At 41.0% G+C, this 12,712-nt stretch overlaps 1 protein-coding gene across 1 annotated transcript in view; it reads right to left on the reverse strand.

Moving 5' to 3' along the window:
- The window catches only part of ATP8B4 (ATPase phospholipid transporting 8B4 (putative)), a 3,731,093-nt gene that overhangs the window by 892,787 nt on the left and 2,825,594 nt on the right, over window positions 1-12,712 (reverse strand). The window lies entirely within an intron of this gene.

Here is a 12,712-nt window from a genome sequence, read left to right on the forward strand (position 1 = left end):
TCACAGACTGACTGTCAGGGTAGGATGGGGGACAAATCCATTGTTGATTTAGTGTTATTAGAAGGTTCGTATATGAAATTTGTTATGTACTTTATGGCATACGCTTAAAAACTATTCAGCTTGGAAAATTAATACAATGTGAGTAAACACCTATATATAATATTATTTATTGATAAAAATAGTGTCCAAAAATATTTTAGCGAACACATGTGGTGATATATTTTATCACTAACTTGTATTATTAGTTTAATCCACCATAAATATTAACTACAAAATTATAAAGTCTAATAAAACAATAAACTGTGCAGGGAAAAGTAGGATTAGCCAGCGTGCTGGACACATCACTAGGCTCTTACTGAACAACTCCTTCCTGGCAGAAAATAATCATCCTCTGCATGTATTCTATTTTGCCTTTACAATGAGTGGTTTTAGGCAGAGCCTGGGCAGTGCATGCACTGCTCTACATGGACTTGAAGTTCCGCCCATATTTTTCAATGGTGTGTGTCATTGTCCGTTGTAAATGCTGGCTTCTGATTTGTAAATAGGCTTGTTAGTCCCTCCTTAGTACCGCCTTGTCTTCATTTGTAACTTACCATGAGGACTGGCCCTTTTACTTCTTACATGGATTGTCTTATTTAGTCTGTATTGAAGAACAAGAAAAGGGTCTTGGCTCCAATCAGTAAGGCTGAGCCTCAAATACCACGAAATCGAAACTGGTATAACTGACCCTGCGTTCTGTTATACCTAACAAACTTGGCTTAAATAATGATTGCTTTCGTGCTCTAATTAATTGACTTTTGATTTGTAGAACCTTGGTGTATTGTATTATGGCACTTGAAAGACGTTTTCTGTCAAAACATTTTTTCGTTTGTGTGGGTGCAATTTCCTGTTTTTTCTCATTGATTGCTTAGTTTCTCTTTACCAGGTTGATGGATAGAAGTATGGTGATGATGTATGCATGATTGTGTTTGGGGTGAATCAGGTATGCAAGTGGCCTTTAGGAGTGTTTAACTGAGTATGTTTAGTCTGTTTTAGGATGATTAAATTTAATAAAATATGAATGTTTTTTATCACTATTATTGTCGCATGAAGTGTTGAATTTCTTTAATATATTTTTCATGAATTACAAAAAAAAGAAATGGTTAGATAAAGCCAAATTAATTGAAAGAAACATAAGAGTGTCATAGATTTGATTTCTATGCACCATTTAAGTGATTATTGTTGACACGATATCAGTACTGGTAACTTTGTTGTTTTGTGGTTATTTAGTCTGTAAGCACTATTTTCTTTAAGGAGTTTCTGGTACTTCAGGCATGGCATGCTTTCCTGCAACATTCAGCATGCCATGCGGCCAGGACAACGGTGGCCACATCTTTGCAGTGCAATAGGTTTCGCATTTACCAGAATTTGAGCTATTGGCATTGTAAATGACAATAGCTTAAACTCCTGCAAATGCGAGACCTATTGCTTTGTGAATACTTTTTGGGGTTGTCTCCAAGCGCCCTGTCGCACTTGCATGTTAATAGAGGTCATGCCCCTTTCTTTAGACCAGCCGCATCAAAAGAAAGGGGTGCAACCGCATTAAAATAAAAGCACTGTTTGGGGTGCTTTTTCAACCAAATGCTTTTTTGGTAAAAACACCCCATAACACGCTTCTTTCTTTAAACATGGATCAGCTAAAGAAAGGGGCGTGGCCTCTATTCATGTGCAAGCATGGCATGGGGCGTCTGGAAAAAAAAATATTTGCCATTGAATAGGTCTCAGATTTGCAAGAATTTAAGCAATTGACAATTACAATGCCAATAGCTCAAAGTCTCGTAAATGTGAGACCTATTGCATTGCAAATACTTGTTGGTTCCTGAGGCCAATGACACACTTCAGAGGGTTGTGACAGGGGGCGCGTTTGCACACTTGTTATGTCAGGCCCCGCCCCCTCCCTGCACCACTGTGCAAACGCGCCCCCTGGCGCTTTGTAAATTGGGGGATTAAGTCCCCTTGAGTCCTGAGGGTCCATGGGGGCCAACAAGCCCACCAGGTACCTCCAGTAAGCGCCACAGAGCTACATTGCAGAGAGGTGTAAAAAGAGGCGTGGCCTCGGACCACCTCTCTGCAACGCAGCTCTGTGGCGCATACTGGAGGTACCTGGTGGGCTAGTTGGCCCCCAGGGACCCTCAGTATTCAAGGAGAATTAATTACTCAACTTATAATGCACCAGGGAGCGTGTTTGCAGAGTGCTGCAGGGAGGGGGTGGGGTCTCCAGCGCGATGCCGGCTTTGAAAACTTTTTTTAGAAGAGGGGCTGTGTGGTCCACCCAGGGGCTTAAATACAACAAAGCGCGGGAGCCTGCGCTTCGTTTTTAAAAAAATTCTTGCCCGGATTCACGACCCCAGCCCGAATTCGGATGATTTAAAAAAAAAAAATCTTTTTTGGGCCCTGGGGGATCTTGTGCGACCCCCTGAGCAGGCCTAGAAGGTCAGGGTGTTTCTACCCTGCCCCCTTTTCTTGTTTTGCCTCCCTTTTTTCTCGGCCCCCACATGACGAATCACCCCGAAACTTTCAAGACAGGAGCTGACCGGAGAGCCCCATTAGCTTTTAAAATTTCGCCAAGATTCGTCAAACGGCACCAAAGATATTGGCAAATCAAAAAATGCTTTTCCTATGGAAATTAGGTCCTAACTATAACTACCTACTGGCGACCGGCAGTAGGGGAGATATATATATATATATTCACTGAAAAAACCATAGGTTTCACACAAGTTATAGTTAGCTGTACATTTCACTCGTAAAAAACCAATGAAATTCCACGTTATAGTTAGTGCAGGCAACTATAACTCACGCGACCGCAATCCTCTGCTGATGCTAATACTGTATTTAGACACTTATTTGCCCATGTCTTCTTCCATTAAATTTTAGCTATACATATATTACAAATATTTTTTTTTCATAAAGACACATATGTCATCAGCAGAGGATTGCGGTTGCGTGAGTTATAGTTGCCTGCACTAACTATAACATGGAATTTCATTGGTTTTTTACGAGTGAAATGTACAGCTAACTATAACTTGTGTGAAACCTATGTTTTTTTCAGTGAATTTGCAAGGTTTTTTAAATGCTAATTCCTAACTATAACGTGTGTGAAACCTATGGTTTTTTCAGTGAATTTGTACGTTTTTTTAAATGCTAAGTTACTTTACGCCGTTCGTGCCGTGCGCGCCCACTCACGCAGTTTGTTCCTTGCGCGCACCGCGCGCCCACTTGACGCAGTTAGTGCCGTGCACGCATAGCGCACCGCGTGCCCACGTTAGGCTGGATGGGCCATGTACGCACGATGCCCTTCGCGCACCGTCCACACACGGAGGACATATTATGCGCTTCGTTCTGAAAGGTTTTCTATTCAATGTTCACTGAGAATAAATATGTACACCTTTTGCACACGGGGGGGGGGGAATATGGATTTTGGTTTTTTTAAATTAATTTTTTACCGTACGCGTACGGTAAGCGTATTCGGCTTTTTTTCAACAACAAAAAAATTATTTTTTGGCCTTGGATGGCCTTCTGACACACCATAACCAAGGCTAGGTGGTTAGGAGCTGTCTAGCCTGCCCCCTTTTTATGATATCTAACTTTGTTTTTCCACTACCCCTCCGAGTGCGAGAGAGAAAATGGCGGCCGACACTTCCTGGTTTCGACCGATTCGAATGTTTACTAAGATCTAACAGCCAATCAGAATCGCGCTCGCGCACGGCACCGTACGCGTACGGTAAGCTTACGGTGCGTGCTCGGAGCGCACTTACAGATATATATATTGATTTAAATGCTATTTTCTCAGGAACTACTGAACAGATTTACACCAGACCTACAAAAGGCACTTCCTTGACCTGAGGACTACCTCTCTGCCAAATTACAAGTAATTCTGTTCAGCCGTTCGGGCTGTAGCTGTGTCTAAAGGTCCTATGGAAAAATGCATGGGGAAAACGCGTTTTGGGACCCCCCTTTTTTCTCAGCCCCTGCTTGACGAATCCCCCCGAGACTTTCAGGGTAGGAGCGGAGCGTAGCACCCCATTAGTTTTGAAAATTTCGCGAGGATTCGTCGACCGGCGCCAAAGTTATTCCAAATAGAATGTTGCGGATTTCCTATGGAAACAGGGTCCTAACTATAACTACCTACTGGCGACCACCAGTAGGTAATATATATGTATATGTATATATGTATATATATATATATATCGACCGCAGCGGGCCAAACAAGGGTACAGACTCCAGTTGAAGATACAATGAATCAGTGTATTGCTTTAGCATGTCAGGATGAAGTGTTTAGCCCACAAGCCTGTGGTCTTGATCACATAGCGCGCTTTGAAAATGAACATTGTTTTTATAGTATCGATTAGTGACTTTTCTATGTTTATTGTGACATGGCAAAAACATGGCAATTTTGCAGCGTGCAGTAAAAATATCATGTCATCAGTCGATGACTAGGCGCAAAAATGAAAAGCAGTCTTCAATGACATTGCAAAAACGTGGCAATTTTGCAGCATGCAGTAAAAACATCATGTCATCAGCCAATGACTGGGCGCAAAAATGACAAGCAAACTTCAATGACATGGCAAAAATGTGGCAATTTTGAAGCATGCAGTAAAAACATCTTGTCATCAGCCGATTACTAGGTGCAAAGATGACAAGCAAACTTCAGTGACAGACATAGACAAAAGACTAGTGCTCTATATTAACAGTGCAGATGGTCCAGCACTCTGTAACTCCAGAGATGCGCAGTGTGTTAAGAGGTAAGCAAGTGCGGCAAAGATAGAGGCATTGTCAATGTGTGGAAAACGGCGTTATGATAGCCTCCCAAGACGATATCAGTAATAGAAACTAGTTCTATAATTAGATGAGATAACACAAGTATATGTTCCTGAAAACCACAGTGGATGCCATGTGGCACGGGTAAAATGCAAGGAACCAGGTATGCCATCATCACTGACTGGGTTACATTCGATGAAGCGCGTCTATTGCAGCCGTTATGTGTTAGTGCCCATGCGGTTAACTATTATGTGGGAGCGCATTTTAAGTCATGTTGCTATGTATGCTAAGTGCGGGTACTTAAGTTGGCCTAAGTGTGATAAGAGTCATATATAGCATGTCGAAGTCTGCGTGTGATGTGTGTTATTCACTAAATGGCCAAAAGATGTGAGTACGTTAATCTATTAAATAAAGGGGTCACTAATGAATAATATTGGAAACAAGTGAAGTCGGGCGGGGGGAAGTGTTGAGGTGCCGTGACGTGCGAGTATTAAACCCTAAAGTTGCTCCCAGAACTGGCGAGCCTGGTGCAGTGTGTTAAAACAATGTCCCTAATCATGAGAAAAAGAAATGCAGGGGGTGAAAAACCGGAAAACCAACTAAAAGTCAGCCGACTTTTAGAAGTCAAATGGGTGAAAGTGTGTAAGTGCAACTGTGGTAACTTCCTTTTACAGGAAGTTGTAAAGGTCTTCAATGAGATTCAGTCCTGTCGGTGCCTTGGTGTTGAGTTCAATTATATATTTGGACTCCAGTTGTCTTAACAATTTCTCTCCATTGCTCCCACGTCTGAGTGGTGGAATGCAGTCGATTACACAGTATTTAAGGTGGTCCAAATTGTTTTGATGTGTTTCTTTAAAGTGCCTGGCAACAGGATATGCTGGGTCACTGTTGAGAATTGCTCTAATGTGTTGCAAGATACGTAGGTGCACCTGGAGCTTAGTGCTCCCTACATACCTGAGCCCGCAGCTGCAGGTAAGAATGTAAACTGCGAATTCCGTTCTGCAAGTGAGTTTTTGTTGGATCACTATGGGTTTATTCCTGAACTGCGCTGTGATTTGGGTGGTGTTAACTCCAAATTTGCACACCCTTCCACATTTATCTGAAGCTTTTATTATCAACGATTCATCATTGCTCAGTGCAGTTAATTGTTGCTATTCCTTCCAAGCCATATTATTTTTGCAACAGTGATTTGATTTGCCTCTTAAATTATTAATGCCATCAACCATTAATTCATGGAATACATCAACGTAATTGTTGGGTGGTAACTGTGGGCTAAATGTTCTCTGTATATCCACTTGGAACTTGTGTATGAGTTTCAAATCCCAGTCCTTCACAAATTTCCCCTTTTGATTTTTTCCATTACAATTTCAATACCTTCACCTTCATTTATCAGGGTTTTGCAGTGCCATCAGACCAGGGATATCAGCCACATTAAATTCAGAAACATCATCTTGTACATTACTACTGGGTGATTTCAGGTGTCTCATTTAAAAAAATGTGTGCAGTTTCAATTTCCATATAAATCTATTGACTTCCTTCTTAATGTTGTCAAAGTTTAGAGCAGAAACTCGGACCACAATTTAAGACCTTTACTTGAATTGGTGTTAACCTGATGGAGGAAATAAAAGTGCCCAATAGACTTTCCCTAAAATTGCCTATTATAGTGCTCACATCCATCAAAATGTCCGATGGCCTCCACTTCAGCTTGCCCTCTGAGTCCTGCATTTGCTCTTCCTCTGCTTTGACTTTTAGCTCCTTCGTCTCTGCCATTTTATCAAGTGTACAATCATCATTACCACTAAAAAAAAAAAAAATGTCTGTCACTCTGACCATCCGTAGGGAAACCAAGATCAGAGCTAATTTCTGCTTCACTGATATTCACATTGTTACTCAAGACCATGGCGATTTACTCCTTTGATCTTTGGACCTTTCTGTCTCACATCTCCTACTCGTGTTTCTCAAGAATTTTTACATCTTTTACAGAATATTTCTTTACATTCTCTTCTTCTTTAAACATTTCCAATTCCTTTAGTAAGTCCTCAATGTTATCGGTTTGTGGCTCCATCCTATGATTGGCATGCTTGACAAAACTTCTCATTAATTTTATTAATGAGACTGCTGTACCATTGTTGCTCAATAAAAACATTACAAAGAACGACTTTGGTTCGGCAACATGGATTTGTTCCTGGCAGATCTACCATCGATCACATACAGAGAGTCATCACACTCTTTGACATGACCGAGGTGGCAGGAGACCCTATGGCACTGATATTACTAGATGCCGAAAAAGCGTTTGATAGGGTCTCCTGGCAATACCTATGGACAGCCATGTCAAAAAGTGGAATTGGGGAAAGTTTCATCAAAGCAACCCGTATGATGTACCTTAACCCAGAAGCAGCAGTGGTGATAAATGGGGATATATCCGAAAATTTTAAAGTGACGAGAGGTACGAGGCAGGGTTGTCCCTGCTCCCCACTGCTTTTCGCCATTTACATAGATCCTTTTATTCGGAGATTAGAATTAAATTTAGCAATAACACCAGTGAGGACCCCTCATGAAGACACCAAAACATTAGCCTATGCTGATGACATCGCTTTAACCATAACCAACCCTAGAGACGCTATAAATTTAATTGAAATATAGGCTAACCACTTTGGTGAAGTTTCAGGTTATAAATTAAACCAAAACAAAACCCAAATAGTTATTAATAATCAAATCAATTGTGTTGATGACAGGATTGTTGAAAATGCGACTTACCTAGGGGTAAATATCACCGCTAATCTCAATAACTTAGTCCGCTTAAACATGAACCCACTTTTGAAACAAATGAGCTTATCACTGAGGAGACTACATAATTTACATTTAACAATTTTTGGAAGGACCAACTTAATAAAAATTATATTTTTTCCTAAATTCCTATACTTTTTTAGAAGTATTTGTTTGATTTTTGATAAGCATATATTTATAGAACTGGATCATATCTTTTCTCGTTTCATCTGGGGGTACAGTAGACCGCAAAGAGCTATGAAATTCATTAACTTACCCAAAGATAGAGGTGGACTGGCCCTACCCAATTTTAAAGCATACTGGTGGGCTAGTACACTTAATTATAGTAGAATGCTTCTAATTGCAAATCTCACTTTAAATCCTGTAGGTAGAGTTCCAACCCCACAAGAACTTATTCTTGGGGTCGCAACGGGAGATCATCTTTGGCGTTTGACTTATGACTGTCATTTTAAGAAGGTCCGATTTAAAACTCTTAAAGGAATTTATCATGTTTGGGGTAACGTACGCAAAATATTGGGGATTGGTAGATTTTCATATTATACGACTATCTATGATAATCAGAATCTCCCCGCAATTTTTTCAGATTCATGTATGAAACGCTGGGTTATGTCAGGAATCACAAAACTTGGCTTATTTTTCAATTTATCCGGGCTTAAAACATTTGAATCATTAAAGAATACATTTTTACTAGAACATCGCGATTTTTTCAAGTATCTGCAAATAAGAGACTTTCTGTTGAAAAAAGGGGGTGGCAACATAGCTTTTCAGAGAATACAGTTAATAGACATGATTATAAAGAATAATACTATTAAAATTGGAGAAATTTACAATAATTTAATTACTAATTTACCTGATGATCTTGATAAACACTTTCAGATATGGCAGGATAAATTAGAAATTTCTGAAAACTCCATTCAAACTGCATTTAACTTTTCGCAATCTATTTTATTATCAACTAAATTACAAGCACAATTTTACAAGACCTTTTTTCAGTTATATTACACCCCCAAAAAGATCTCCAAATGGAGCAAGGGCAAAGGGACGAAATGTCCAAGATGTGCACTTCCTGAAGTGGATTTAATACATATGTTTGCCACTTGTAAAGAACTTTCCACCATTAGACGGGAAATTTCGATCTTTCTTTCTAAAATTCTTTAAAAAGATATTGAAATAACAACTGCAGAAATAGTTCTGGGCATGGAAGGGGATCCTCGATTCACTCAAATAAGGGGATTTATATTTGTTGCAATGTCAATATTGAGAATTTGTTTAGCGTCGGCTTGGTTAGACCCACAACCACCTTCATTTCAACAATGGCGGGCACGCTTACTTGCAACTTATAGCTTTGAAATAGCTATATATAGAGGCAAGGGTTTGAATAAAAAAAAGAAAGGTCTAGCTATTTGGGATCCACTTAGAGTTTGGACAGAAGGTATTGAATAATCAAGATTAAATGAAGCTATGATATAATTTTTCTTTTTTTTTCTGTAAAATGTATATTTATACAAATAAATTGTAACGCCTGTAAGCTGATGGGTGGTGGGGGGGGGGGGGGGGGGGTGGGGTGAGGTTATGTAAAATAAGTCAAATGATTTAATAAAGAATTGTTAAAAAAAAAATCATTCATACAGTCTTTTGAATCTGTAACTCCCAGGCCTCCTTAATGCTCCCATCCAACTGGATGGCCCCTTTAAGCACTCTATTAAACCTCTCAATCATTCTATTGCCGCTGGGATTGTAAAGAGAAGTGGCACAGTGCTTAATGCCTACCCTCTTGAAATAATCTTTGGTCTTACTTGACACAAACTGTACTCCATTGTCTGTAATGATTTGAACAGGTAAACCCTCATGCATGAAAAATGTGTCCAAGAAACGTAACACTGTGTCTGTATCAACTTTGTCCACTACCATCACCTCTGGCTGCCTTGAAAAATTACTAACTAACCACAATAATGTTCTTAGATTGTATACCAATGGGACCCATGATATTTACAGAAATGGTACCTTGTGAAAAGAGGGTAAATTATGTTGAGCCTCAATGACTTCAACAACTTGTCAGCATTAGCACAGCTCAAAGAAGTCCTGACTAATCATTCTATGAAAATGTCCATTCCTGGCCACCAGTATCCCTTTTTAGGTCTTACAGTCCTGCCATGGTCTTCATGCCACTGCATAGTAATGGTATGCCTTAAGGTAACTAGTACAATAACTTTGTTGCCTATCCAAATTATACTATGCATAGAAGACAATGTGTTTCCAATTTCACCAAAACTTCTTGATTCTCACTTTTGTGCCCTGTTTGTAGTCCAACCACTGATGATATGTCTCAACATTTCCTGCAGTAAAGTATCTTTACTGCACTCTTCAACCCAAACTTCTTTATCCACAGCAGGAATACCTTGATGATGTAAAAATGCTATGTGAGATCCATCCGACTCAGAACTCAAATCTTCTTTAATTTATAAAGGTGTCCTAGACAAAAAAAAAACAAAAACAAAGAACGACTTTGCTTATTAACAGTGTATGCCCTAATAATTTGTTGAATGGACCCATTGTATAAGTTACCTGTACATGCGTGATTCATGTTGGTGTACTGTGTGGTGGATTACCTGTCAAATATGCTGGTGATTATGCGAGAGGAGAGACTGAGCTATGGCTTGTCTTTGCCAGGAAAAGAGTGTAAGACTTCTGGCCTATGATTTTTGTGGGTGAGCATGGCAGAGGGCATGCAGGGCCAGGGCGGCAGAGTAACCGAATACACTGGCTATGGTTGTGACCGGTTAATTGAGCGTTCTGCTGCGGAATGTGACCATGGGGGGATAATTCTGCAGAAAAAGGCTGTTGTGTTTGTATTGACGGAGTTTTGATTCTACGTACGTTAAGTACTTCTGCCAGTCTGGCGGGCCAGAGTCTGTAGAACCTGTGTGAGTGGTGTCCTGTAGCTGTGAATGTTCTGCAATCAGCGCTTTTTTAAGATCTACAAACCATGTGCATGAGGGTAGGTTTGACTTCCATGACTTGGCCAATCTCCGTTTGGCCAATCCAAGCGCCAAATCCAGAAAAGTATTGATATGTTTTATTCCAGTAGTGCGTTTGGTGATTCCCAGCAGGAAGTGCAGCCCATTTGCTATCACTGAGGTCTCGGTGGCTTCTGATAAAGTAGTTTCCACCCCATTCCATTATGTTTTTATGTTTGGGCATTTCCACACCCTGTGTAGGAACGTGGCTTCTGTGCTCCCACAACGGGGGCAGATGTCAGGGGAGCACTCATACATCCTCGCTAGTCTATGTGAGGTTAAGTAGGTATGATGTAGATAGTTAAACTGTGTGAATTTGATTCAAGCGTTGATTGATTTTATTTTTGGATATGACAGACCTTGCGCCCGTTGTCCATCTATTAATGTGGGTTCAAGTGCAGTGTCCCAGTAATCCCTTAAGGGGGCCATAAGGGTTGCGGTATCTAGTTTGAGTGAGCTATATAGAATAGTGATGTCAGAAGTTTTTGGCTCAGCTTGCCTAGAACCCCAAGTCTGGAATAACCGTTGTGTTAGTGATGCATATAGTAGGAATGATACGGGGTATATTCCATAATCATTTGAGTGTGGACTCAACAAATAGGTCCCCCCAGGTTGTGAGTCCTGCATTGTGCCATTCTGCCATTTCCAGATGACAGATACCTACTTGCGAGTTGGGGAGCGCCCCTATAGGTAGGTCTGGAAAATAGGGGGTGAGTGAGTAGACCTTACATATTGGGTCCAGCAGCTGAGTACTGTGGAGATTAAAATGTCATAGAGCTTTGGGATCGTCGTGTTTGATCCTCCCAGCCACTCCAGTAGTGTGGTCGGACTATTATGTGGTTACCATTGCCCCAGTTTAGAGATATTATGATTCGCTAGCCATCTCATCGGCCATTGCAGCTGAGCACCCACATAGTATTTCTCGTAATTAGGTGCCCCAAATCCCCCCTCTGTAATTGGAGTGTAGAGTTTCGTAAGGGGTACTCGAGCGCAAGACCTGCCCCAAACTAAGGATGTTAGGATTGATTTCAGTTCCCGAAACAGTTTGTTTGGTAGTGCGTATGGAAGTGTTGCGAAGTAGTATAATAGGCGAGGGAGTGGCAGCATTTTGGATATAGTTCTGTGTCCCATTGGGAAGAGAGGTAGCCCCGTCCAGAATGACATGGAGGCCTGGTGATTGCCCTCCCAAGTAACCTTCTATAACGTCCGCTTGCAAGTGATATATTTGCACCCCCAAAATATTTAAAGGAGTCGTATGTCCGGGTAAGAGGTGCCTGCGGAAGAGTCACATGTTACTCCAAGGATTGAGGGACTATTGGGAACAGGAGGGACTTTTCCCAATTTACTTTGAGGCCATAGGCACGCCCAAAAGATTCCCTTAGTGCCATCAGGTCATTTAATACTGCGTGTTGTTCACGGATGTAGATCAATGCGTCGTCCGCATATAATGAGATTATATGCCATTGAGTATGTACTTTAATGCCCCAGTCCATTGCACGGTTTCACAATGTGCATGCAGGGGTTCCATCGCCGCGGCAAAAATAATAGGTGAGAGGGTGGTAGCCCTCGCTGGTGCTGCCCTCAATGTGGAATGGGTCTGAGATATAGTGGCCAGTTTTTACCCTGGCCTGTGATTTACTATATAACAACCTAATCCATTTAAAAAACTTGGGGTCAATGCCATACCTTACTAGTACAATACCAATATATTCCCAGCCAAGTGTGTCGAATGCCTTCTCTATGGCTAAAGAGGCTATCCATGCCAGTTCCCCTGATGTGCGTGCCCAGTCTAGTAATCGGAAAAGGCGCCGTAAATTGAGGCTGATATTTCTGCCAAGTATGAATCCGTTTTGGTCCGGATATACCAATAATTGTGTGACCTCTGTCAGTATATTGGCTAGAGCCCTGCCCAGTATCTTGTAATCTGTATTCAGTAATGACAATGGGCGATATGATCCCATTTGTTGTGAGTCCCTGCCAGGTTTCAGGAATACCACAAGTATTGCTTCTTGCATTGAGGGTGGCAGTGTGCCCCGGTCGTATGCATCCAGATATACATGATAAAGGTGTGGAACTATTTGTGTGCTACACGTGGTATACAATTCCAGGGG

Source organism: Triturus cristatus, chromosome 3_1 (genome assembly GCF_964204655.1).
Source record: "Triturus cristatus chromosome 3_1, aTriCri1.1, whole genome shotgun sequence".
Classification (NCBI taxonomy): domain Eukaryota; kingdom Metazoa; phylum Chordata; class Amphibia; order Caudata; family Salamandridae; genus Triturus; species Triturus cristatus.